The following is a 25,427-nucleotide window of genomic DNA, read 5'->3' as shown; positions in this document are numbered from 1 at the left end:
TAAAGGTCATCAAAAATCCTTTTTAAGTACAAAGACCTGATATGATACTCAACACACAAAAAAACATTAAAGTCCATAAAAAGACCGACTTTAACTTCCTCGACTCGTTTTTAGACTAAGTCCGACTTTTTCCTGACGACTAAAACTAAAAACTAACTAAAACATACTCAAAACTATATGAAATTATCCCCAAAAAGCGTATAAAATATCCGCTCATCATGGATCTGTTTGTGGATTTGAGCTTAGCTTTCTATTATTTCAACTTTGGAGGATATTTTTCTCTGAAACTATCCATACTACAAGATAATGATGATAGTTAAAGAAATGGAAATCAAAAGAAAAATAGAAAAGTTTTTGCTTATTAATGTGATGATTTTGTAGGTTGGAAGTGTTCAACTAGCTGCTTCTCAAAGAAAAGCCTATTTAAGAGCTTGAGAAAGAGTTGCAGCCTACACAAGAAACTATTTCTAACCAGGTATGAGTATGACCATGCATTATTTTTACTTGCGATATACTCTTCACGATCCAAGCTAAACTTTATATTATTTATTTAAGCATCAATCTATTTGATGACATTTAATCTTTAAAAATCTCTGTTTCTTTGAGCTATTCCTTTAAAATATTTCAAACTACTGAATCTTTTTCTTGTATTATTTGTTTTTTTTTTCTTTAAATTCCAAGCAGAAAGTAGTAGAATCTCAAAGGTTGGAACTAGAGGCAGCCCTAAAGAGTTCTCATGAAGAACTTGAAAGTAAGAAAAAGGAAGTCTCTCTTCTACAGAACCAAGTAATAGATTTAGAACAGAAATTGCAAGTGATTTGCTGAAAATTATCAGCTAAGGTAATTATCCTCCTAATCTTACCTTTATTTCCAACAAATTTTAAAGGAAGAAAAAAACTGAAATGACAAGATTTGCATCCATTTCAACTTTGCAAGTTGCATAAAATGAATAATATTATAATTCAAACTCCTCATAAGGCCAAAGTATGATTTTCTGGGTTGATGTTTGGGAAAGATTCGGCAGTTTGAGCTCTTGTGTGTTGACTATTGCAACTAGTCAAAGTAATGCCATTGTAACATAGCATTTAAGTACAAGAGATTAATGTTAATAGTATGATTAGAATGAAAAGTTTTATGTGTCTCATGCTGAAGAATATATAACTGAATGTCTATAAAATATACGAAAAATGAATGAATTTGTTATTCAAATGTGCTATAAAAATTTCGAAAATGTAATGTTTGCGATTATGTTATAGGGTGAGGGTGTTGATGCGTGAGCATCTTTCCTATCTTTTCCTAGTGAATTTGCATTTTAATTGTCAAGTTTAATCAAGATTTAAATGCTCTTTAGCCTATGAATGCTACTTTGAGTTGTGTGTAATTTTGTTTATTTCAGGTAGCATTTGGATGGATTTGACAGGCTTTTGTAGCAGAAAAGGGACAAAGTGAATGCTGTTGTCAACCCTGACCTCCTTGCACACTAATAGAAATAACTGGAGCTATAGATGTTCAATTGATGCAATTCTAGTAGCATTGGAAAGCTAACTTCCAGAGCTTTCCAACAATATATAATAATATACACTTCTCTCCCATACTGTACGGCCACATTGGCGCCTAACTTGGGATTATCCAAGTTAGGTGCCAGATGAAGACTTACACGCACACTCTATTCAAGCATGGTGGTTCCTAACTTGGGATAATCCAAGTTAGGCGCCAATTGAAGCACAAGCCGCCCAAGTTAGGCGCCGAAGGAAGCCGCACGAAGATTTTATTCTATTTTCATTAAATCTTTTATTTTAATTACAAATAGAAAAAGATATTATTTAGTTTTAGAAAATATATTTTACATTAATTAGGATTTGATATAAAAGGGAAAAGATTCAGCCCTTCGGGCTCTCTTCTCTTCTCTCCAACCTCATTCCGCACTTTACAATTTTTCAGAACCCTAGTTTTCTCTCTGAGCCATGAGCAACTAAACCTCCACTGTTAAGGTTAGTAGCTCTGTTTATTGTATGGATTGATACTATTACTTTTTAATTTTAATTCATGTATTGATTTCAATTTCAAGAATTTGTTTTTGTTCTTCATCTTATGAATCTGGGTGGAACGGAAGTATGACCCTTATTCTAATTGAGTTTTGTAAACCTTGGAAAAGTAATTTACCTTAACAACAACTTAAAAATAATTTTTCCTAAATTACTAATTATCTGGACTTAACGGGATACCTGACATATAATTCACTTATATTTGGATAATTAGGGTTTCTGTGGCACATAAACTAGTTTTGAACTTAACCCTCTAATCGGAATCAAGTGACCAAGGAATTGGCGATTGATGAAGGTTAGAAGAGACTAAAAAGGTTTAAGGAATTAGGGTTTAGTCACATATAGTTTGCCATGAATTGAATCTTCATGATTAAAGTAGTTGGTAAGAAAAGTTAATCCGGAAAATAAACATCCCTGAAACCTTAACTATTTTACTCATATATTTCACAACCCATTTACTGCTTGCTTTCTGATTTTCTGAATTTACTGTTTAATGCAATTGAACTTTCAAACACCATTTTCTATTTGTCTAAGTAAGCCAATCACTCAATCATTGTTGCTTGATCCATCAATCTTCGTGGGATCGACCCTCACTCACCTGAGGTATTACTTGGTACGACCCGGTGCTGTAACACCCTACCACACAAAGCTTTATACGTAGGATGTAAAACAGAGGTGGCGAGGTGCTACGACTTCTAAAATTAAAATACATACATATAATAGTAGAAAGAATATAATAAACTAGGAGCCTTGGAAAATGGGTAAAACAAAATCGTGAAACAAAAAGCGCAACGCTACAGAAACGGAATAACTTGCTTGTGAAGAGAACTATAACTATTAAACATAAGATAATAAAAGTAGCAATAGAGAGCCAAGGATACAAAATAACAAGCTCATAACTTAGCCCGCAAAGTCAAGGCTGGCCGGAGAATATTTACACATATATACATACATCACCAAAACCTAGATGTACATAAACAAAATCATGTCTCTCCATAAACCTCTAAGAGGATCAAAAGCACAAGATATGCGGAGAGAAACTAAGTACATATATATATATATATATCACTGTACAACAAAATAACCCGGTAACCACTTCGCAGGAGTCCAGACGCCTAACGAGATGCCTCCCGACCTGCATCTGAAAAATAACAACATAGTATGGGATGAGAACCAGAGGTTCTCAGTATGGTAAAGGTGCCATACACATAATATATAAGGTCCTGGGAATGCCAGAGGCAATCCTAGAACGCCGACACTCAGATCATAGAGCTTAAAGTATTAAACAGAAGCCATAAAAGGTGGTTTTCTAAGAGTATCTAAACTTAACTTAACTTAACCTTAAAATCTAAGTTCCATACTACCAAACCTCAATACCTCCATCTCCGTCAGCATTTCACAGACAAATAAACAGATAAAGGAAAGCACAAGAAGGTTACAAGTACTGCAGGTAACAAATATATATTTAGCAAGGCAAGTACATTTAGGCACACCCAATTAATGCACAAACAAGTAATTCATGTAGTATGCATAAGATGCATGCCTGTCCTATGGCTGATGAGGTTCATCTGTCGGTTATCCAGCCAACCCGACAAGTCCGAAAACCTTATACTGTCCCTCGACATGCATCCCCAAGAGTCTATGCGTAGCTTTTTCTCAAATAATCAATATTGCTCAATGGGGGTTAATATTCCCGGGAATTTATAAGTTCCCGGTCACCCTTACGTCGTAGGGTCAACAGAGTATCGAGCTTTCAATCTGGTACACGTGGTGGCAAGCCACGGTTCTTTACCTAGGGAATCTCGTATCTTAGATTATTTAATCATTCAAGCTAAGTATCATACATGATCATTCATTTGATTTATCAGGCCAAGTATCATACGTGATTATCCGTAACATTTCATAATTAATTCATCACTTTTCAACTTTACTTCATCTCCAAGTTATCCCCACTTCCTAGCTTCATCTAATTGTCAGGTTTAATACTATTTTTAACGACTAAAGGAATGAAAATAGAGGTTTAAAAGTTCGAAATAAGGTTTAAAACACCAAAAACCATGTTTGCTAACACAGGGGCCACGCATACCTGTGGCTCACACGTACGTGTGGGAGTGTGAAGATGCAGCTCGTGCGCGCGTCCCTTGTCATGCGTCCGCGTAGGTGAGTACCGCATGTCACGCGTACACGTGAGCCATGCGTACGCGTGGACATGCATGCTGGCTTATTACGCGTACGCATATGGATTTTCGCGTACGCACAGTCAAATTGCATGCCACGCATATGCGTGGGCCATGCGTACGCATTGATGTACGTCTTTCCAAAAAAATTAGATCAACCAGAGAGTTGCATAAACATGGAAAGCTCACCTGTATAATTACATATTACATTCCAGAACTTCCGACGAGCATAACTTGATCGTTTTAAATCGTTTTTCTTCTGTTCTTTGAACGGCATAAACTTCACGGAACCAATTTTCACTTAAAATAACTTGGAATCAATTTGGGGTTCCGGAAGATAAGTTATAGCCCATCGAAGTTCAGCCTAAAAACCACTTTTGTAAACTCATTAAACCTCATTTTAAATAAACATTTCCATTCCATTCTTTACCCAACCTATCATTACCAATCCAAACAATAGCAATAAAATTCAACAAAGCACTACATCATCTCATCAACCACCATTCAATAACCTTACACAATTTTATATTTCAACAACTCCATCATACTTTCCTTCAATAAACTTTTAACCATATAATCAAATCACTAATTATCCATCAAGCATCAAACCAACATGTTCATAACAATTTAGTAAACATTATATATATACACCTGAATTCCAACTTATCTTATGGTCATCTAGCCTAAGTTTTCACTGAATATTATATATTAAATGCACGAAACCTAAAACTAACAGAGCCCCAAAATCTCAACTAAACAGCTTCCTCCAAGTTCCGGTATTCACAATTTCAAGCTCTAATTATTTATTCCCAGCCTAATACACATTCAGAACACATATATACCCAATTTAATTCCTAAAACACAAATTCAGAATATTTAGATAGAACTATTATATCTTCACTTTACCCAAACTTCACATAAGCAAGAGTGAACATTTTTCTCAAGCTAATTGGGTCCAAAAACATAAAAAATCTAAGAAATCAACATCTCTTTCAAATTTTCCGAAAATTGGGGGAAAAGAGTGACTGAGAGTAATTATTGGCTTACCTATGAAATTGTTCCGGTAGAAACGTAGAGCTCGACGCGGTGCACGCGTGGCCACAAAGGGTGCAGCGATCGGAGCTCGGGCGGAGAAGCTACGGTGAATTGAATTTTGCCGTAAGGGTTTTCGGCGTTCCTTTCTCTCCTTGAAGCCTCCAGCAATGTTCAGCTGAAATGAGGAAGAGAAGGGCATTGGGCTCATTTAAAAGGCTGGCCCGGTTGGTCCCACGGCCTGGTTTGAGCCCAATTCAACTGGTTCGACCCGTTTGGTCCAATCTTGGACCGTTTTCTTCGAAATTAGTGTCAAAATTCTCGTTTCGATGAGCTCTATCCTAATTTGATATAATATTCACATTTCTAATCTTCTTTATTAAAACTAATTTATCGACCAATTATTTACTAATTTAACGGAGTTTACAAAATCAATAATAACAACCTCCACAGCGTCGTCAAACGAACAATTCAATAGAATTCAATAGCAACCAACTTGACATAATCAATTAAAATAAGGGTTTCTAGTAATTTCAAAACCATAAGAAAACCAGTAACAATCATAGCCATAACCCAAACTCAATTCATCAAATACTCATACGACAGGTTTTCAATAATCAACTCAGCATATTCAAATTAATAAATAACACCAAATTAATCACTATTCACAACCACAATTCAACCAATTTTATCACATTCAATTATATTCACAATCACCAACAATCTCAATTTCATCAATTAATCAAACGAGACGTTTATAAATTATTTGCAGTTACTCACTAAACTTCAATGGCATTCGTAAAGTAAAACAGTTAATTTTAAAATAAATCCCCTACCTCAGTTAGTCAAAATCTATAAAATCAAGCGTGACTCCAACTTCATTCTAACTTGCATCAGCAACAACAGCAACTCTAACAGTTTCCTGATGGCATTAACAATACCTGCATTCCAACTTGTCCTATGGTCATCTAGCCTAAGTTTTCACAGAACATTATATATTAAATGCAAGAAACCTAAGCCATACCTTGACCGATTTTCACGTAGTGACCAAAGCAATTTAATTAAAACCAAGACAGCCCCTCAAAAGCTCAATAAACTCTAGGCTCAGCTTCCTCCAAGTTCCAATATTCACAATTTCAAGCTCCAATTTTTTATTCATAACACATATATACCCAATTTAATTTCCAAAACACAAATTCAGAATATTTAGATAGAATTATTATATCCTCACCTTACCAAAGCTTCACATAGGCTAGAGTGAACACTTTTCTCAAGCTAATTGGATCCTAAAACATCAAAGAACAAAGAAATTCAATATCCCCACTTAATTTTCCAAAATTGGGAGAAGAGGTGCCTGAGAAAAATAAGCGAGTTACCTATGAAATTGTTCCGATAGAAACGTAGAGCTCGACACGATGATCACGTAGCCACAAACGGTGCGACGATCGGAGCTCGGACGGAGGAGTTACGGCATTTTGAATTACTGTAAGGGTTTCGGTACGCTTCTCTTCTCCTTCCTCCTATTGCATTGCTGCCTCTGCTGTGTTTGAAGAAAGAAATGAGGTTTAAGCTCATTTAATGGGTTGGTCCGGTTGGGCCCACGCGCCCATTTTGGGCCTAGTTCAACCGGTTTGGTCCGTTCGGTCCAATCTTGGACCGATTTCTTCGAAATTAGTGTCAAAATTCTCGTTTCGATGAACTCTATCCTAATTTAATATAATATTCGCATTTCTAATCTTCTTTATTAAAAACTAATTTATTGACTAATTATCTACTAATTTAACGGAGTTTACATCCTACCCACCTAACAAAGAATTTTGCCCTCAAAATTTAAATGTAGTTACCTGAAAAGAGATGTGGGTAGTCCTTCTGCATATCTGATTCAAGTTCCAAGTGCGTTCCTCAATACCAGTTCGACTCTAAGCTACTTTTACCAATGATACTTCCTTTCCCCGTAATCGTTTAATGCTAGTATCATCAATTCTCACTGGGTTTGCTGGAAGTGTTAGATCTTCTCTCACTTAAATCGGTTCCGGTTCCAAAACATGACTTGTGTCAGGAGTATACTTCCGAAGCTGTGACACATGAAACACGTCGTGTAAGTTCGAGAGATACGGTGGTAAGGCAATTCTATAAGCCAGTGGCCCAATTCTTTTCAGGATCTCAAACGGTTCAATATATTGGGGATTTAGTTTCTTAGTATTAATAGCTCTTCCCACTCCCGTAGTTGGTGTATCCTTCAGAAAGACATACTCTCCCTTCTTCAATTTCCAAAGGCTTTCGCCTTTGATCAGCATAACTTTTCTGATGGCTCTGGTCTATAAGCATTTGGCTATGAATCTTCTTTATCTGCTCAGTAATTTCAGCTATCATCTCAAGCTCTAATAAACTTCTTTCTCTAGTTTCATACCAACATAGCGGTGATTGACATTTTCTGCCATACAGAGCCTCATATGGAGCCATTCCAATGCTTGCATGGTAGCTATTATTATTAGCAAACTCCACTAATGGCATATACCAATCCCAGCTCGCCAGCTGGTCCAAGACACAAGTCCTTAACATATCCTCCAAGGTCTGTATAGTTCTCTCTAATTGACCATCTGTCTGAGGGTGATACACAGTACTCAAACTAAACTGAGTTCCAAATGCACGCTAAAAAGCTCCCCAAAACCTTGATGTGAAACAAGGATCTCTGTCAGATATAATGGTAGAAGGCACGGCGTACAACCTGACAATCTCTTTTGTGTACATTCGGGCCAATTCCTCCATTGTGCAACTTATTCGGATGGGGAGAAAGTGAGCTGATTTTGTCAGTCGGTCCACGACCACCCAGATAGCGTCACAACTAGTCCGAGTCCTAGGCAAATTGATAAACCACTATTTTATGGTTTATAATGTGTTTAATTGTGTGGTTTTATCATGATCTTTACCCACTTATTCATATGATTAGCATGCATTTATATTTCCTTCCTAAAATTATTACATGATTGAAAACTTGCTTCCTAGAGACTTTTAATTATGTATTTTAATTCTCCTTTATTCTATTCAATGCCGTGATCTTTGTGTTAAGTGTTTCAGGCTTTATAGGGCATGAATGAGTTGGAGATTGGAAAGGAAGCTTGCAAAAATGGAAGGAACACAAGAAGTTGAGGAGATGACCAGCGAGAAGTGACGCGGCCGCATGGCTCACGCGACCGCGCGGAAAAGAGGAAATCGCAATGACGCGGCCTCATGGCTCACGCGACCGTGCGGATTGGAATAGCATAAGTGACGCGGAGGCGTGGACGACGCGCCCGCGTGGCAAAGCAAAATGCCACATGACGCGTCCACATGAATGACGCGATCGCGTAACATGCGCGATCTGCATAATCTGCAGAATTCGCTGGGGGCGATTTTGGGCCTTGTTTTGACCCAGTTTTTGGCCCGAAAAAGCATACTAGAGCCAGAGGACATGCAGAAACCAAAGACAACATTCATTCTACACAGTTTTTAGTTTTTAGATCTAGTTTGACTCCTCCTCTAGGTTTTCTCTCTACACATTCGTAGTTCTTAGGATTTTTATTTCTATTGCTCTTTGCATTGGGATATTGAGAAGAGTTATTACCTCATCAAGACTTCGTCATTCTAGTTCGTTTTCTTTACTTGGCTTTACTCTTCCATGTCCTTTAATTTACTCAATTTTACTAATGGATTATTTTAAGATTTATTAATACAAGGGTTACTTTTATTTTTAATTGATTTCTTTGAGTTTTATTTATCATGTCTTTCTTTAATTCCCTTTCCTATGTTATGAGTTTTATATTCACAATGAGCGAGTAGTTCCCTAACTTGATGGGGAGTTGATTGAAAGGAACCCTTGAGTTGGAATGCTCAAAAGAGAAATTGTAATTGGGTTTATTGTTGGATTGCTCTCTAGTCACAAACGTCAGTCCTTCCAAGTAAGCGGATTGGGACTTGTGAGTAGAAACATCATTCCAACTTGTTTGACTTTCCCTTACCTAGTAAGGGATAAATAAACAGAACAACCTTCAATTATCAATTAATCTTGAGAGTACTGCAACAAAAATAGGGCTTCCAACTAATCTACTCCCAGTCAAGGCCTTTATTTAAATTACTTAATTTTCCTAATTTAATTTCCTATTTATTCAACTCAAACTCTTTTTGAAAATATCTGATTAATAAAATAGCACACCTTTCTGCAACTCGTTGGGAGACGACCTGGGATTCATACTCCCAGTATTTTAATTTTAATTCTTGTGACAACCCTTCTAAATTGATAAGCGGATTTCTGGTTGGTTAAGAACTATACTTGCAACGCACAACCTATATCAATTCTTAATTAGCCAATATCCGCCACGTCAATTTTTGGCGCCGTTGCCGGAGAGTTGCAATAGAGTGCTAAAGTTATTGATTGGATTTTATTTATTTGTATTTTTTTTATCTTGCTACTATGAGCTACTTGTTTCTTTCGTTAGATGACACGCTCACTTCCTGATCTAAACTTGCCAGTATTCGATCCTGAGATTGAAAGAACTATTTCACGAATAAGGCAAGCTCGGCGTCGGTTAGTCCTTTCTGAGGGCGGATCTGAAACGTCACTTGAGAAAGAAACCTGCCCCCGTTCTACTGATTTGGTTGATTTACGTGCAGGTAACATGGCAGTAGCTAGGAGAGTTACTATCCAGGAGGCTGGAGCCACTGATTTTACAATGCAACCATTTCAAGCGCATCACCCAGCGATGGCTACAGACTTTGAAATAAAGACCGCACTGCTCAATTTGATGCCCAAGTTTCATGGCTTGCCTGCTCAAGAGCCTATCAAGCACCTGAGAGATTTTCAAGCAGCCTGTTCTACTGTCAAGCGTGATGGTGCAGATGAAACTTCAATTTTGCTGAAAGCTTTCCCGTTTTCTCTTGAGGGGAAGGCGAGAAAGTGGTACTACACTCAACCAGCAGCAACTGTATCCAACTGGGATACACTGAGAAGAGAATTCTTGGAAAAATTCTTTCCAGCTAAAGTTACTGATAAACTGAGGAAAGACATTTCCATGATTGTTCAGGATGAATCTGAGACTCTCTATGAATACTGAGAGCGCTTCAATAATCTTCTGGAAGCATGCCCCCACCATATGATTGACAAGATAGTATTACTCGGTTACGTCACACAGGGCATGAGGCCCCAAGATAAGACCACATTGAAAAGTGTTAGCAATGGGTTTATGAAAAAGTACAAGACCACTGATAAGGCATGGCAATTGATCAGCGACTTAGCTGAATTTACTCGGAATCACAGGCAGAAACAAGGCCGTTCAAAAGTTGTTGCAGAAGTGTCCTCTAGCAGAGAGACTGTTGCTCTGACTCAGAGTATCTGTGAAATGACCAACTTGCTGAAGCAGATGCAATTGAATCAACAAAAAGTTTAGCAAGCTCAACCTTCTCCACCACAGCAAAACCAACAGTTAGTCCCGCAGAGAGTTTGCAGAATTTGTGCTGATTATAGCCACTATACTGATGAATGTCCGCAGCTCCAGCAGGAAGACAACACCGTGGCAGCCACTCATAACTTCTATGACCGCCCTGACTCAAGCTCTAATTGTGAGAGGACCAGACTGGAACCAGCCATTCGAAATAATGTGCGACGCTTCCAACCATGCAGTAGGAGCAGCATTGGCTCAGCGTGAAGGTAAGGATCCTTTTGTTATTGCTTATGCGTCTAAAACTCTAGATGCCGCACAGTCCAATTACACTACTACTGAGAAAGAGCTTCTTGATATTGTTTTTGCTCTGGATAAATTCCGAGCCTATTTACTTGGTACTAAAGTAGTAGTGTACTCAGACCACGCAGCTCTAAAGTATCTATTAGCTAAAAAGGAGTCCAAACCAACACTTATACGTTGGATACTGCTATTACAAGAATTTAATTTAGAAATTAAGGATAGGAGTGGTAACCAGAATCTAGTGGCAGACCACTTGAGTCGCCTTGAGCACATTTCAGATGACCCCACTCCTATAGCTGATAATTTCCCATTTGATAATCTGCAAGCAGTATCTGAGGTAGTCCCTTGGTATGCACTTGTAGCTAATTATCTAGTTAGCCGCACTTTTCCTCCAAACTTTTCTAAGCATCAAAGAGACAAGCTAAAAAGCGAGTCCAAATATTATATATGGGATGACCCATATTTATGGAGATGTGGCGCTTACCAGGTAATTAGACGGTGTGTGCCTCAATCAGAATTCCAGTCCATCTTAGAGGCATGTCACTCATCTGAGAGTGGAGGACATTTTGGTCCTCAAAGAACAGCTAGAAAAATCTTAGACTGTGGATTCTGGTGGCCTACACTTTTTAGAGATGCTGCTGAATTTTGTAGATCTTGTTTCCCATGCCAAAAATTTGGTAATATATCCAGGAGGGATGAGATGCCTCAACAAATTATGCTTTTCTGTGAAATTTTTGACGTCTGGGGCATTGACTTCATGGGTCCATTTCCAAATTCTAATAGTTATTTTTATATATTGTTAGCTGTGGATTACGTTTCCAAATGGGTGGAAGAAATTCCTAGCCGCACTGATGATGCTAATACTGTTGTTTCCTTTGTGAGAAACCACATTATTTGTCGCTTTGGATCACCACGAGCAATCGTGAGTGATCAAGGCACCCATTTTTGTAACAGGAGACTAACAAAATTAATGAAGAGGCATGGAATCATTCATAAGGTTGCAACAGCATACCATCCTCAGACTAATGGGCAAGCCGAGGTGTCAAACAGAGAGATAAAGCGTATCTTGCAGAAGATAGTCAAACCTCATAGAAGAGACTGGAGCACCAGGCTACAAGATGCACTTTGGGCGTATAGAACCGCATACAAGACACCCATTGGGATGAGTCCTTTCCGCTTAGTCTATAGAAAAGCTTGTCATCTCCCTGTTGAAGTCGAGCACAAAGCCTTTTGGGCAGTAAAGGAGTGCAACATGGGAATTGAGGAAGCCAGAGCTGAAAGGAAATTGCAACTGCAAGAATTGGAAAGCCTTCGCCTAGAAGCTTATGAGAACTCCAGACTATACAAGGAGAAGATGAAGGCTGTACATGATCAGCACATTAAGAGAAAAGAGTTCCAACCTGGGGACTTAGTCTTCCTTTACAAATCTCGACTGAGACTCATGCCAGGCAAGTTGAGATCAAGATGGGATGGTCCATACAGAGTAAAGAAGGCTGAACCGTACGGAGTTTATCACCTAAGCCATCCTTCAAGCTCTGAACTTATCAAAGTTAATGGACATCGTTTGAAGCTATACCATGGAGAGAGGATGCAAAAAAACAAGGAGCTCGAGATCTTCCTCTTTGAAGATCCCCACATAGCCAAAAACTGAGCTAGTGGAGCGTCCAACTTACAGACGTTAAAGCAAAGTGCTAGGTGGGAGACAACCCACCATGGTATGATCGTTCTTTTCTTTATTTTTATTTTTTCTATTGAATAACTCTTCTCTTTATTAGTACATTTCGTGCATCTGTATTTACATACTTTTATTTCAAAAAAAAAAAAATTTTACGCGACGCGACTGCCTCATTGACGCGTCCGCGTCGCAAGGAGATGGGAGAAAATAATAAACGAACAGAGAGTCATGAAGGAGCGTGGCTGGAGGCATGCCAATGGCACAAATTGCCCCACGCGACCGCGTCGCCGACGCGTCCGCGTCGAGTGGGAACATTGGCGTCCCATGCGACCGCGTGACCCACGCGGCCGCGTGCCATGGAATTCGACGTCAAAAGGGTGCACGACCGAAAGTTGTGCTAGAGTGGTGCTGGATTGGTGCTGAACGCACAATCCTTCCCACGCGGCCGCATGACCGACGCGACCGCGTCATATCCTTTTCATGCCCACTCACGCAATCGCATGCCCCACGCAATCGCGTCACCTATGATTTGGCAACAATATAATTTCGAACAGAGAGTTGTGCGAGCGCGAGGCTGCCCTCGCGCCAGAAGCATAAAACGGGTCACGCGACCGCGTGACCGATGCGACCGCGTGACCGACGCGACCGCGTCAATTATTATAAGCGCAAATCACACGACCGCGTGCCCCACACGACCGCGTCGCTTGCGCCGCACAGCTTCCCTGATTTGCGACTTATCTTATCTTTTTCTCCTCAAATCCTATTTTCTCTTTTCCCTCCTTCTTTCTTCTTTCTACCTTCTTCCTTCTTTCTCACTTTCTATTCTCTCTCTCTCACCCCCATTAACAAGGTTTTCTTTTCTTCTTCTCTCCTTACTTTTCTATTTTTCTTCTTATTTTTATATGTTATCTTCTTTTCTTTTCTTTTTACTTTCATTATTCATATTTTTTTTCTTTCTTTTTCCTTTTTACTTGGTGTTAGAAATTTATTTGAGTCATTATTTCTCATTATATGCTTGTGGATTGTTCTAAATTTGTTTGGCAATTATATATTTCTTTTTAAAGGGTTGCTTGCATGTTCAATTTAATACTTTCCATACATTATTTCACCATGCATGCTATGTGTTTGTGAAAAAGCCCATATGGCATTATGCACTTTTCTACGTTATTCTATTCTACTATTAAATGCCCATTTTCACAAAACTCCTTTTATATTTTATTCGTTAAAAATAATTGTCAATACAAACGTGATGGTTTGTTACAAGTGATGCTTGATCTATGCTACTCGTGCCTTTGCCAGCATGCCAATAAACACCTTGCATTCTCTTGTCGTCATATGCACTAACTATTTTCCATTAATGATTTTCACATGTAGTCATGACCATGTGTTAACATCATTTACCTTTAAATGTGCATTCATAACCATCCTTTTCCGTTCTCTTCCTTGCTCTATCTCTTTGAATTTAATTTACTTTCTCTTCCCTTTTTTAGAATGGCCACCAAGAAAGGAAAAGAGAAAGCTACTCCCAAATCAACAACAAGAAGAGGAACAAAAAGAGCACTAGTGGCAGAACCCTCTTCAATTGCAGTAAAGCCCTCAACAAAGAGACTAAAGAGGATTATAAGGGTTGATGATAAAGAAAAAGCCTTCCCAGTAAAGGACACTGCGCGATTTTCCAATCGCTACTGTAAGCAGATGTTCCCCATCCTGGCAGAAAGGAGTTACAACAATGAATACCTTCTTCTCCTCCCAAACCATATTGCTACATTTGTTGAGCCGCAAATTGCACAAAGACAATGGGGTTTCCTACAGAGACAGCCGAGGCAGGTCAATCTTTCTTGGGTAGTCGAGTTCTACTCCAACTTCCACCTGCCAACCCTGCAGTCTGTCTTTGTCTGTCAGAAGCAAGTCCCCATTACAGAAGAGGCCATTCAAAAAGCTTTAGGTCTTCCCCCTATTCCAGAAGGATTCGATGCCTTTCAAGAAGCCGCACTCAAGCGCCAGATGTACCAATTTGATTGGGACGCCGTTCTCAGAGTTATCGCACTACCTGGCAGCCGTTGGATCTACGGATACCATCGTACCCGCCCTAAGGGAATCTCAGCTTCAACACTTACCTTGGAGGCTCGCGTATGAGCACAGATCATGTCCCATTACGTCTTTCCGAGAACTCACGAGTCCTCCTTCACTGCGGACATGGCCGTTCTACTATGGTGCATCCTTACAGACCAGCCTCTGAACCTACTAAGACACATCCGGAATGCCATGAGACACGTACAAATCGCAGGCAACTTACCTTTCCCCGTCTTGGTCTCAGATCTTGTCTCAGCAGCCGGAGTCTCCTTCAGAGTTAGGGACACCAAAGCCATGCTTCCACGGGATGATCAATATGTCCCTAATGGGAAATACATCAGACTTTCAGCAGCCACTACAAGCCAACCTATTGAACTAGCTGCAGACATTCCTCCTTTCACACCACAAGCACCTACAACAACTCAACTGCTCCATCAGATACTTGAAAGGTTGGATCGGCAAGAACAGAAAGTGAAACTAAGGGAGCGCCGTAACGAGCGCCAATTCAAACACCTCAAGAAGCTACTTAAGGGAAAATTCAAGGACTCAGACACCCCGAACTCCACTTTCTTTACCAGCACAGGGAGCCATGATGGTCCCGACTGTGGAGATACTGCTACCAGCCCACCCCTGTTCCTGACAGATGGCACCGACGACGGTGCAAAGCCTTAAGTGTGGGGAGGTCGGTCAGTAACTAACTTCCGGAGGTAATTTCTCTTCCCTAAACACCAATAAATTAGGATATTTAGTTAGTTTTTCTTTTATAGAACAGGATAAATTGCATAGTAATAGATTAGTTGCATGCATGTTCTACGTGATTGAAAAGACAATAAGTTTCTTCTAAGACCCTATCTTTGGAACAAAATGTCACTAATTTTAATCAAAACTTCTATGTTAAATTTGCTTAAAGTTGTATTTGGAACATAATTTTTGAGCTAAAGAACACACAACCTGTGAGATTTGAGCCTTTATGCATGGTTACATTATTTAACCATAATTATTTTATTCTTGTGTGTTTACTTCTCTATGATTGTGATCTATATTTTGTTCCATTCTATATGTCCAATGTTTATTATATTTATATGTTTGCATATGATTGAGGCCATTATTTGTTTAGCCCACTTATCCAAATTAAGCCTACCCTTTCAATTACCTTTGTTAGCCACTTTGAGACTTTAAATCCCATTTGTTCTATATTTTACCACATTACTAGCCTTAAGTGGAAAAACAATTATATATCCCAAATTGAATCTTTGGTTAGCTTAAGATAGAATTGTGTTTGTTATTTAAGTATGGGAAATTGTGGGAACAAAAGATAATAAGGGAATGTGTCATGATAATATAATGGAAATTTGGATACCTACTCATGTGAACTTATAAGAATTCAAAATCTATGTGCATTGATAACCTATGTTTATTTTTTATGTTTATTTAAATAAAAAATTTCAATAAATAAATAAGGGGACAAAATTACCCCAATGCTAAGTTAAGAATTCAAGGATCAATGCATGTATGATAAAATTAAAATAAAAAGTTGATACAGGAGTATGGAATGTGAAAGGAATTTCTGGGTAGCTAGGTATGCATTCTAAAGTTATATAGAATATATATAGAGGTTAGGTGAAAGCTTAGGTTAATTAAAGATCCAATTTATAAGCTTACTTAGCCATATATGTATCCTTACCCTTACCTTGGCCCCATTACAACCTTGAAAAGACCTCATGATGTTTGCATTGGTATATTAAATGTTGTTGATTGGTTAGGAGAAGAACAAAAATTAGAAAGCATGATTAGAGAAGAATAGAGTAATTACCCTATACACTAAGAGAGACTAGAGTGTAGATACATCATCAGTGAGGGTTCAATGCTTGAAATTCTATGTTCCCTGCTTTCATGAGCTATCTTCTTGCATTTTTATCTGTTCTTACTGCATGAGAATTGAATTAGTGGAATTTGATTTGTAATTATTTTGAAGAGCTTATTTACTATTGATCAAGTGGACAAGAATCATATAGTTGCATTTACATATATAGGTTGCATTGCATTGCATGAGTTTTTACATGTTCCTACTCATTTGTTTTATCTCCTTTAACTAAGCATGAGGACATGCTAATGTTTAAGTGTGGGGAGGTTGATAAACCACTATTTTATGGTTTATAATGTGTTTAATTGTGTGGTTTTATCATGATCTTTACCTACTTATTCATATGATTAGCATGCATTTATATTTCCTTCCTAAAATTATTACATGTTTGAAAACTTGCTTCCTAGAGACTTTTAATTATGTATTTTAATTCTCCTTTATTCCATTCGATGCCGTGATCTGTGTGTTAAGTGTTCCAGGCTTTATAGGGCATGAATGAGTTGGAGATTGGAAAGGAAGCTTGCAAAAATGGAAGGAACACAAGAAGTTGAGGAGATGACCAGCGAGAAGTGACGCGGCCGCATGGCTCACGCGACCGCGCGGAAAAGAGGAAATCGCAGTGACGCGGCCGCATGGCTCACGCGACCGCGCGGATTGAAATAGCACAAGTGATGTGGAGGCGTGGACGACGCGCCTGCATGGCAAAGCAAAACGCCACATGACGCGTCCGCATGAATGACGCGATCGCGTGACATGCGCGATCTGCATAATCTGCAGAATTCGCTGGGGGCGATTTTGGGCCCTGTTTTGACCCAGTTTTCGGCCCGGAAAAGCAGACTAGAGCCAGAGGACATGCAGAAACCAAAGACAACATTCATTCTACACAGTTTTTAGTTTTTAGATCTAGTTTGACTCCTCCTCTAGGTTTTCTCTCTACACATTCATATTTCTTAGGATTTTTATTTCTATTGCTCTTTGCATTGGGATATTGAGAAGAGTTATTACCTCATCAAGACTTCGTCATTCTAGTTCGTTTTCTTTACTTGGCTTTAATCTTCCATGTCCTTTAATTTACTCAATTTTACTAATGGATTATTTTAAGATTTATTAATACAAGAGTTACTTTTATTTTTAATTGATTTCTTTGAGTTTTATTTATCATGTCTTTCTTTAATTCCCTTTCCTATGTTATAAGTTTTATATTCACAATGAGCGAGTAGTTCCCTAACTTGATGGGGAGTTGATTGAAAGGAACCCTTGAGTTGGAATGCTCAAAAGAGAAATTGTAATTGGGTTTATTGTTGGATTGCTCTCTAGTCACTAACGCCAGTCCTTCCAAGTAAGCGGATTGGGACTTGTGAGTAGAAACATAATTCCAACTTGTTTGACTTTCCCTTACCTAGTGAGGGATAAATAAACAGAACAACCTTCAATTATCAATTAATCTTGAGAGTACTGCAACAAGAATAGGGCTTCCAACTAATCTACTCTCAGTCATGGCCTTTATTTAAATTACTTAATTTTCCCAATTTAATTTCCTGTTTATTCAACTCGAACTCTTTTTGAAAATATCTGATTAATAAAATAGCACACCTTTCTACAACTCGTTGGGAGACGACCTAGGATTCATACTCCCAGTATTTTAATTTTAATTCTTGTGACAACCCTTCTAAATTGATAAGCAGATTTCTGGTTGGTTAAGAACTATACTTGCAACGCACAACCTACTTCAATTCTTAATTGGCCAATATCCGCCACATCACAAACCTATCACAAAATCCATTGCAATACTCTCCCATTTCCATTGTGGAATCTCTAAAGGCTGAAGGGTTCTTGATGGTCTCTGGTGCTCAATCTTAACCTTCTGACACTTTAAACATTTAAATACTTGCAACGCTATATCATTCTTCATTCCTGGCCACCAAAACATCGCTTTCAGATCTTGGTACATTTTGGTACTTCCTGGATGAATTGAAAACCCGCTCTTATGAGCTTCCTTCAAGATACTCTGTCGCAGGTCTCCGACATCTGGCAGAATAATCCTGTTCTTGAACCTTCATAAACCATCCTTACCTTCTGACACTCTCCACTGCTTTTCCTATTCAATTGCTGGCAATACCTTACGTAATGCTTCACCATCTTGATGAGACTTCAAAAGTTCTGATTTAAAATCACTTGAAATCTGTGACTAACTCAAACACAGAATTCCAGATTCTTCTGTAATTCCCAGGTTTAAACCTTGAAATTCCCTTAATAACTCTTCTTCCCGTAGCATCATCCAAGCTTCATACAAAGACTTTTGACTCAGGGCATCCGCCACAACGTTCGCTTTTCCTGGATGGTAATTCAATTCAATATTATAATCCTTCAGAAGCTCTATCCACCTCCTCTGGCACATATTTAATTCTTTTTTCTCAAAGAGATACTTCAAACTCTTATGGTCTGAGAAGATGCGGAACTTGACACAATAGAGATAATGCCTCTAGAATTTTAGAGCAAACACAACAGCAGTAAGTTCTAAATCGTGAGTCGGATAGTTCATCTTATACAGCCTTAATTGTCGGGAAGCATATGCCATAACATTCCGGTGCTGCATCAGAATGCACCCCAAACCCTTTAATGATGCATCACAGTATACTTCAAACGGTTCACTTGGCTCAGGCAATACCAACACGGGTGCAGTAGTCAACATTTTCTTCAATACTTGAAAACTCTCTTCGCACTCTGAAGTCCAGACAAAAGGCGTATCCTTCCTAGTCAGCTTAGTTAAAAGTAAGGCGAGCTATGAAAATCCCTTTATGAATCTCCAATAATATCCCATCAAACCTAGGAAACTCCTGATCTCTGTCACTGAAGTTGGTCACTCCCAATTAATTACTGCTTCCACCTTAGCAGGATCCACAACTATTCTCTGCTTACTCACCACGTGACCGAGAAACTTCACCTCACTCTTCCACGCATTTAGATAATTTAGCATATAACTTCCTGTCTCTTAGAATTTGAAGCACCGTTCGCAAGTGATCAGCATGCTCCTCCTCAATCTTAGAGTAAACAAGAATATCATCAATGAAGACAATAACAAACTTGTCCAGATACGGCCGAAAAATCATGTTCATATAATCCATGAATACTGCTGGAGCATTAGTGATAAATCCACATTTCATGGTAATTATTTGCTTTATTTGGGTGGATTTCATCAACTTCTCCTACACTTATTCAAAGAAATAGCATAGTTTCATGATTTCTTCCTAAATTATGCTTGAAAGTGAAAACATGCTTTTTTAGGCCTTTTAGTTGCTAAATTTTATCCACTTTAATCCCATATGATGCATTGATGTGGTTGCTAAGTGATTTCTGGTTTCCAAGGCAAGTATGTGTTAAAGAAGTGAGAAAAAGAGCATGCAAAAGGGAAGAAACCATGAAGAAATAGAGTTTGAAAGTTCAGCGATCCGTGCGTGCACGCGCACAAGTAAGAGCCAGGCGACGCGTACGCCTGACCCGCGCGTACGCGTGGAAGTGAATTTTGCTCGGCGACGCGTACGTGTGACACAAGTCACGTGAACTCATTAATGCAAATCCCTGGGGGCGAATTCTAGGCCTCCAAAACCCAACCCAACTCATTTCTGAAGCTATTTCAATACCAATTCAAGTGGAAGCAAGGGGGGCAATTAGGTTTAGGGTTTAGAGAGAAGCTCCCCCCTCTCTCTAGAATTAGGTTAGGTTTAGTTTAATTTCCTTCAATTTCAGTCTTTAATTCTTGTTTTGATGTAGTTTCCTTTATGTTTTCATGCCTTCTTGTCTTTATCTTCTTTATTTCTCTTGTAATTTCCTTTATTTTGTCTCTTTCATGTTATGAACACTCTTTGTTAATTTTAATTTCTATTAATGCAATTTATGTTTTATGTTCATTTAATGCTTCCTTTAGTTGTTGTTATCATGTTCTTGCTTTTGGTAGTCAGCTTTTATTTTTATACAATTTAATTTGATTTATTTTTCATGTACACAAAGTGTTTGATGAAATGCTTGGCTTAGTTTCTATTTAGTTTTTCCTCACTCTTGGCTTGAAATTGATTACTTTGGTGACCCTTGAGTCATTGATGTCCATTCTTGTTTGATATATTAGAGTAGTTAGTTGATTTGGTTTTCCATGACTCTAAGTGACCCTATAGTGTTGACTTAGGACTTAGGGATTGGAATTAACTATGCCTATTTGACTTATCTTCAATGTAAGGTTGACTAAGTAGGATTAAATCTTCATAATCATCATGTGTTTGTGGTCAATGGCTAGGATAGGTAACCTTAGTTCTCAATTACTTGCCAAGAGGTTTCTTGCATTTTAAGTTTCTTTCCCTTGCATTTTATTGCTTTGACATTGATTGCTTTGACTTTTATTTCTTGCATGTTTAGTTTTCACACTCTTTGTTGAGAAATTGGGTGTTTGGATGGAATTGAGTTGTGGAGTCCATTCCGCATTGTGTGAGGATTATTAATTGGTTCGGTTTCCCTTAACTCTAAGTGACCCACTAGTGTTGACTTAGGACTTAGGGATTGGAATCAATTATGCCCTTTTGACTAATTCTCAAGTTAGATTGACTAATTGGGATTAATTCCACACAATTGCCATGTTTGTGGTCCACAACTAGGATAGGAATCCTTAATTCCCTAATTCTCACCAAGAGCTCTTTTTAGTACTAAATTTCCATTTTCATTGCCTTTACTTGCTTTCCTTTAATTCCTTGCATGCTTATTTAATTTCTAGCTATTTAAATCTCTTGCTCTCTTGCTTTCCCAATTCCCATGTCCCCTCATAGCCAATGATATGACATTTCATTGCAACTCCTAGGGAAGACGACCCGGGAGTCTAAATACTCTCGGTTTATATTTGATTTGAATTGTGATAACATTTGATTAATGATCAATTGTTGGGTTTGGACTATACTTGCAACGTCAATCCTATTTTTAGTGTGAAAATCCAAACCTATGCTCTTGGCCTTCTATCAAATTTGGCGCCGTTACCGAGGAGTTGCACTGGTGTTATGTTTTTGGCTATTGTTAATATGTGAATATGTAAATAGTTTGCTTCTGCTTGGTTGCTTGTTTTTGTTAATTTTAGGAGTTTATTTTGCTTGTTCTTACTATCTTTTGTTTTTATTTTCTTTTTCTCCTATGATTTCTCACCCATTGCATTGTGAGTTTTGTTGCTATTGTGTATAGGAATTAGAAATTTCACTTGCTTGTTGCCTAGATGGAATGCAAGGAACTCACAACAAGAATTAGGTGTACAAGCTTGGGAATCTCAATTGCCTTGGAAAATGCAAGCTTGTGTGAGAGCTTCTCAATAAAGTCCAACTTAAGGACATTGAACCAAAGTGCTAGGTGGGAGACACCCCACCAAGGTAACATTGTTTCAACCCTTCTCTTTGTATATAATTTGCCTTAATTGCATTTTTGCTTGATTGGTTAGCTTAGAATTAGTTTAATTTTGGCTTAGATCATGAATTTATGGGTTCTTGCAAGTTTTGGTGTTGAGTTTCGATTAAGCTAAGGCTTGGTACCTTAGAATTTGAAAGAAATTTTTTTGAAAAAAATAGGGCATGTGCGTGCGCACGCACACAAGAACTAAAAATCGCGACCTGTGCGTACGCACCCAGCTGTGCGTACACACATTACCCTGCCAAGCCCCTGTTGGGAGTGCCAGCAGAGGTTGTGCGTGGGCGCTCCCCTGTTTTTCCTTGACCTGTGCGTGCGCACCCACTTGTGCATACGCACACACCCCTTTTTTCGCCCTTTCTGTGCGGCTGCACAGGCTTGTGCGTCCGCACGCCAACTTGCGTCCCCTCTGGTGGGAGCGTTGGCACAGCCTGTGCGCGTGAACCCCTTTTCTTTTTGCTTCTGTGCGCACGCACACATGATCCGTTCCTAAAAAAAAATTTAGCCTTTCTGTGCGTGGGCACAGACCTGTGCCCACGCACACCTCAAAACAAAGCCTCTGTTCGCAGTGTTTGCACGCATAGTGCGAACGCACAACCCATTTCCGTTTTCCCATCGACACGTACGCGTCTCTCATGCGTACGCGTCACCTTACATTTTCTGCCCTTTACGCGTACGCGTCCCTTACGCGTATGCGTCGAGTCCCTTTTACACACGTATCATGCGCACGCGTCTACCACGCGTACGCATGACCCCTCGTGCACGCGCACGGCCTTCTGTACGTACGCACGCCCCTATTTTCCCATTATACTTCTTTTCTTCTCTTCTCTCTACTTCTTCTCTTCTTTTCTCTTCTCCTCTTTCTTTTCCTTTCTTAAACCACCACTCACCACTATACTTCACCACCCATGACACTCACCTTTAGTTAGTTAGTTAGTTAGGTAGTTAGTTAGTTATCTAGTTAGTTAATTTAATTCTCTATGTTGATGCTAAGTGTTGGATGATTGAGTTGATTTGCTGATTGTGTTGAGATATTGCTGCTGAATTATTATTGTTGTTACTATTTATTGAGGTTGTAAATTGTTGCTTGGTGTTGAGTTCTTCATGTTTAATCTTGCACATACCAAGTACTCATATCATTGCCTTTGAGAATCTCTTTTGGATTTCTAAATTGCATGTTTTGGCCACCATGTAATTTGATTTCATTATCTATAGATAGGCAATTTGTATGTAGTTGATGCATTTTTTGTTAGGTGATGCTTGTTTGTGATTGATTTTTTTTATTTAAGTCACCTATTTGATGCATTAACATTGAGAATTGTGAAATTGGATCATGACCTTACCTAATGATACTTTTTGAGCTTTTTAAACTTTGTGGACTATGTTTATCATGTTTTCCACTTCATGTCAATTAGGTGTTGCTTCATTATCCAATTCACAATTCCTTGATTCTTGCTTGAATACTTTTATGCCCCTTTATTGCTTGTTTGTTTATCTTAACCTACAAGTTTTCTTTTAAAGTATCTCAAGGACACTAGAATGAATGAAGTGTATGCTTATTTTGTCTAATTGAGACCTAGCTTCCCATGCTAGTGTGTGTGCGTTCTAAGCCGCGTAACTTAGAATACACACACTTGTTTCTTTCATGTCACAAACTTATTCACTCAACTCATTCTAGTAAATACCACCTCATTCCAACACTCTTTGCTTCCTTGTTTTTGCATTCACTCATCTTATTATTTTATTTTCTATTTCTCAATGATAAGTCTGAAGAACTGAAGATTGATGGTTTAGAAGTTATAGTAAACTTTCGTTGCAAGTATAGTTACTAAACCAAGCAATCAACCTTTCTTACAAAACATTTTGGTTGTCACAAGTAACAAACCCCTTTAAAATTGATAACCGAGTATTTAAACCTCGAGTCGTCTTCTCAAGGAATTGCAGGGAAGTATGTTCTTATTATTGGTTATGAGTCTTGTAAATTGGGGGTTTTGAAAGTAAGGAAGCAGTATGTTGAATGATAAGAAAAATAAAATAGTAATAACAAAATAAACTATTGGTAAGGTGTAAGAACTGGAAGTCCTATCCTTATCAATTGTGATGAGAATTGGATTTTAATTCCACTTTGTTAACCTCTAACTATGAAGGTAAATCAAGTGGATTAATTAGCTTAATCCTCAGGTCCTAGTCAATTCCTATGGAAAGACTAGAGTTATTGGAGCAACTCCCAATTTCAACCACTGCTTTATTTGACAACTCAAGCGTTACCAATTACTTAACCAAAGCCAAAAGGGAAGAGAATCTACTTGAATGAAAATAATTTGGATAAATCGAAAGCATTCACAGCATAAATAAAACAATCATAAACTGAAATACCTCAAATAACCTTAATTAAGAAAATCATATGTAACATGGAAGAGTTCATAAATTAAATTGAAAAAATAAATAAAAGGATCATTGAACCTGATAAAAGGAAACAATCCTGAAAGTAAAGAAATCCTAAATCCTAATCCTAAGAGAGAGGAGAGAACCTCTCTCTCTAAAAACTACATCTAAATCCTAAAATTGTGTATTATGAGCTTGTTCGATGAATGGATGCATTCTCCCACTTTATAGCCTCTAATCTATGTGTTCTGGGCTAAAAACTGGGTCAAAAACAGCCCAGAAATTTCTCCCAGTGATTTCTGGTATGTTTAGGTTGCGGCAAAGCGACGCGGAGGCGTCGTCCACGCGTTAGCGTGGATTGCAGTTTTACAGATGCGATGCAGGTGTGTCTTTCATGTGTTTTCATCGCCTAGCTTCGGATTAGCTATGGCAAATTATATATCGTTGCGAAGCCCCGGATGTTAGCTTTCCAACACAACTGGAATCGCGTCGTTTGGATTTCCTTAGCTAACGTTATAGCCATTTGAGTGCGAAGAGGTCAGGTTGGACAGCTTAGCAATTTCTCCAACTTCTTGTATTCCTTCCACTTTTGCATGCTTCCTTTCCATTCTCTGAGCCATTCCTGCCCTGTAATCTCTGAAATTACTTAACACACATATCAAGGCATCCAATGGTAATAAAAGAGAATTAAACATAGGGAACTTAATGCCAAAGAAGCATGTTTTCAATCAAAGCACATAATTAGGAAGGCAAATGTAAAACCATGCAAATAGTATGAATAAGTGGGTAAAGAGTTGATAAAAACCACTCAATTGGGCACAAGATAAACCATGAAATAGTGGTTTATCAACCTCCCCACACTTAAACATTAGCATGTCCTCATGCCAAGCTTAAGAGAACTAAAAGAGTGAAGAGGAATGGTAAAATGTATGAAATGCAATCCTATCTATATGAATGCAACTAAATGCAAAATATTTCTACCAACTTGGTGAAAAGTAAATAAACCTTTCAAGAACAAACATGAATGGA

The 25,427-nt window shown here is 38.4% G+C and overlaps 1 long non-coding RNA gene across 1 annotated transcript in view; it reads right to left on the bottom strand.

Annotated features, from left to right (window-relative positions):
* The window catches only part of LOC110271393, a 29,170-nt gene continuing 9,928 nt past the window's right edge, over positions 6,186-25,427 (bottom strand). Inside the window, exon 2 of the long non-coding RNA XR_002362101.1 lies at positions 6,186-6,278. This is a non-coding gene — a long non-coding RNA (uncharacterized LOC110271393). The remainder of the gene's footprint in view (positions 6,279-25,427) is intronic.

The sequence above is a fragment of the Arachis ipaensis genome, chromosome B01 (assembly GCF_000816755.2).
Source record: "Arachis ipaensis cultivar K30076 chromosome B01, Araip1.1, whole genome shotgun sequence".
NCBI lineage: Eukaryota > Viridiplantae > Streptophyta > Magnoliopsida > Fabales > Fabaceae > Arachis > Arachis ipaensis.
The sequence above is the reverse complement of the archived record's forward strand: the minus strand, read 5'-3'. Positions and strand labels throughout refer to the sequence as shown.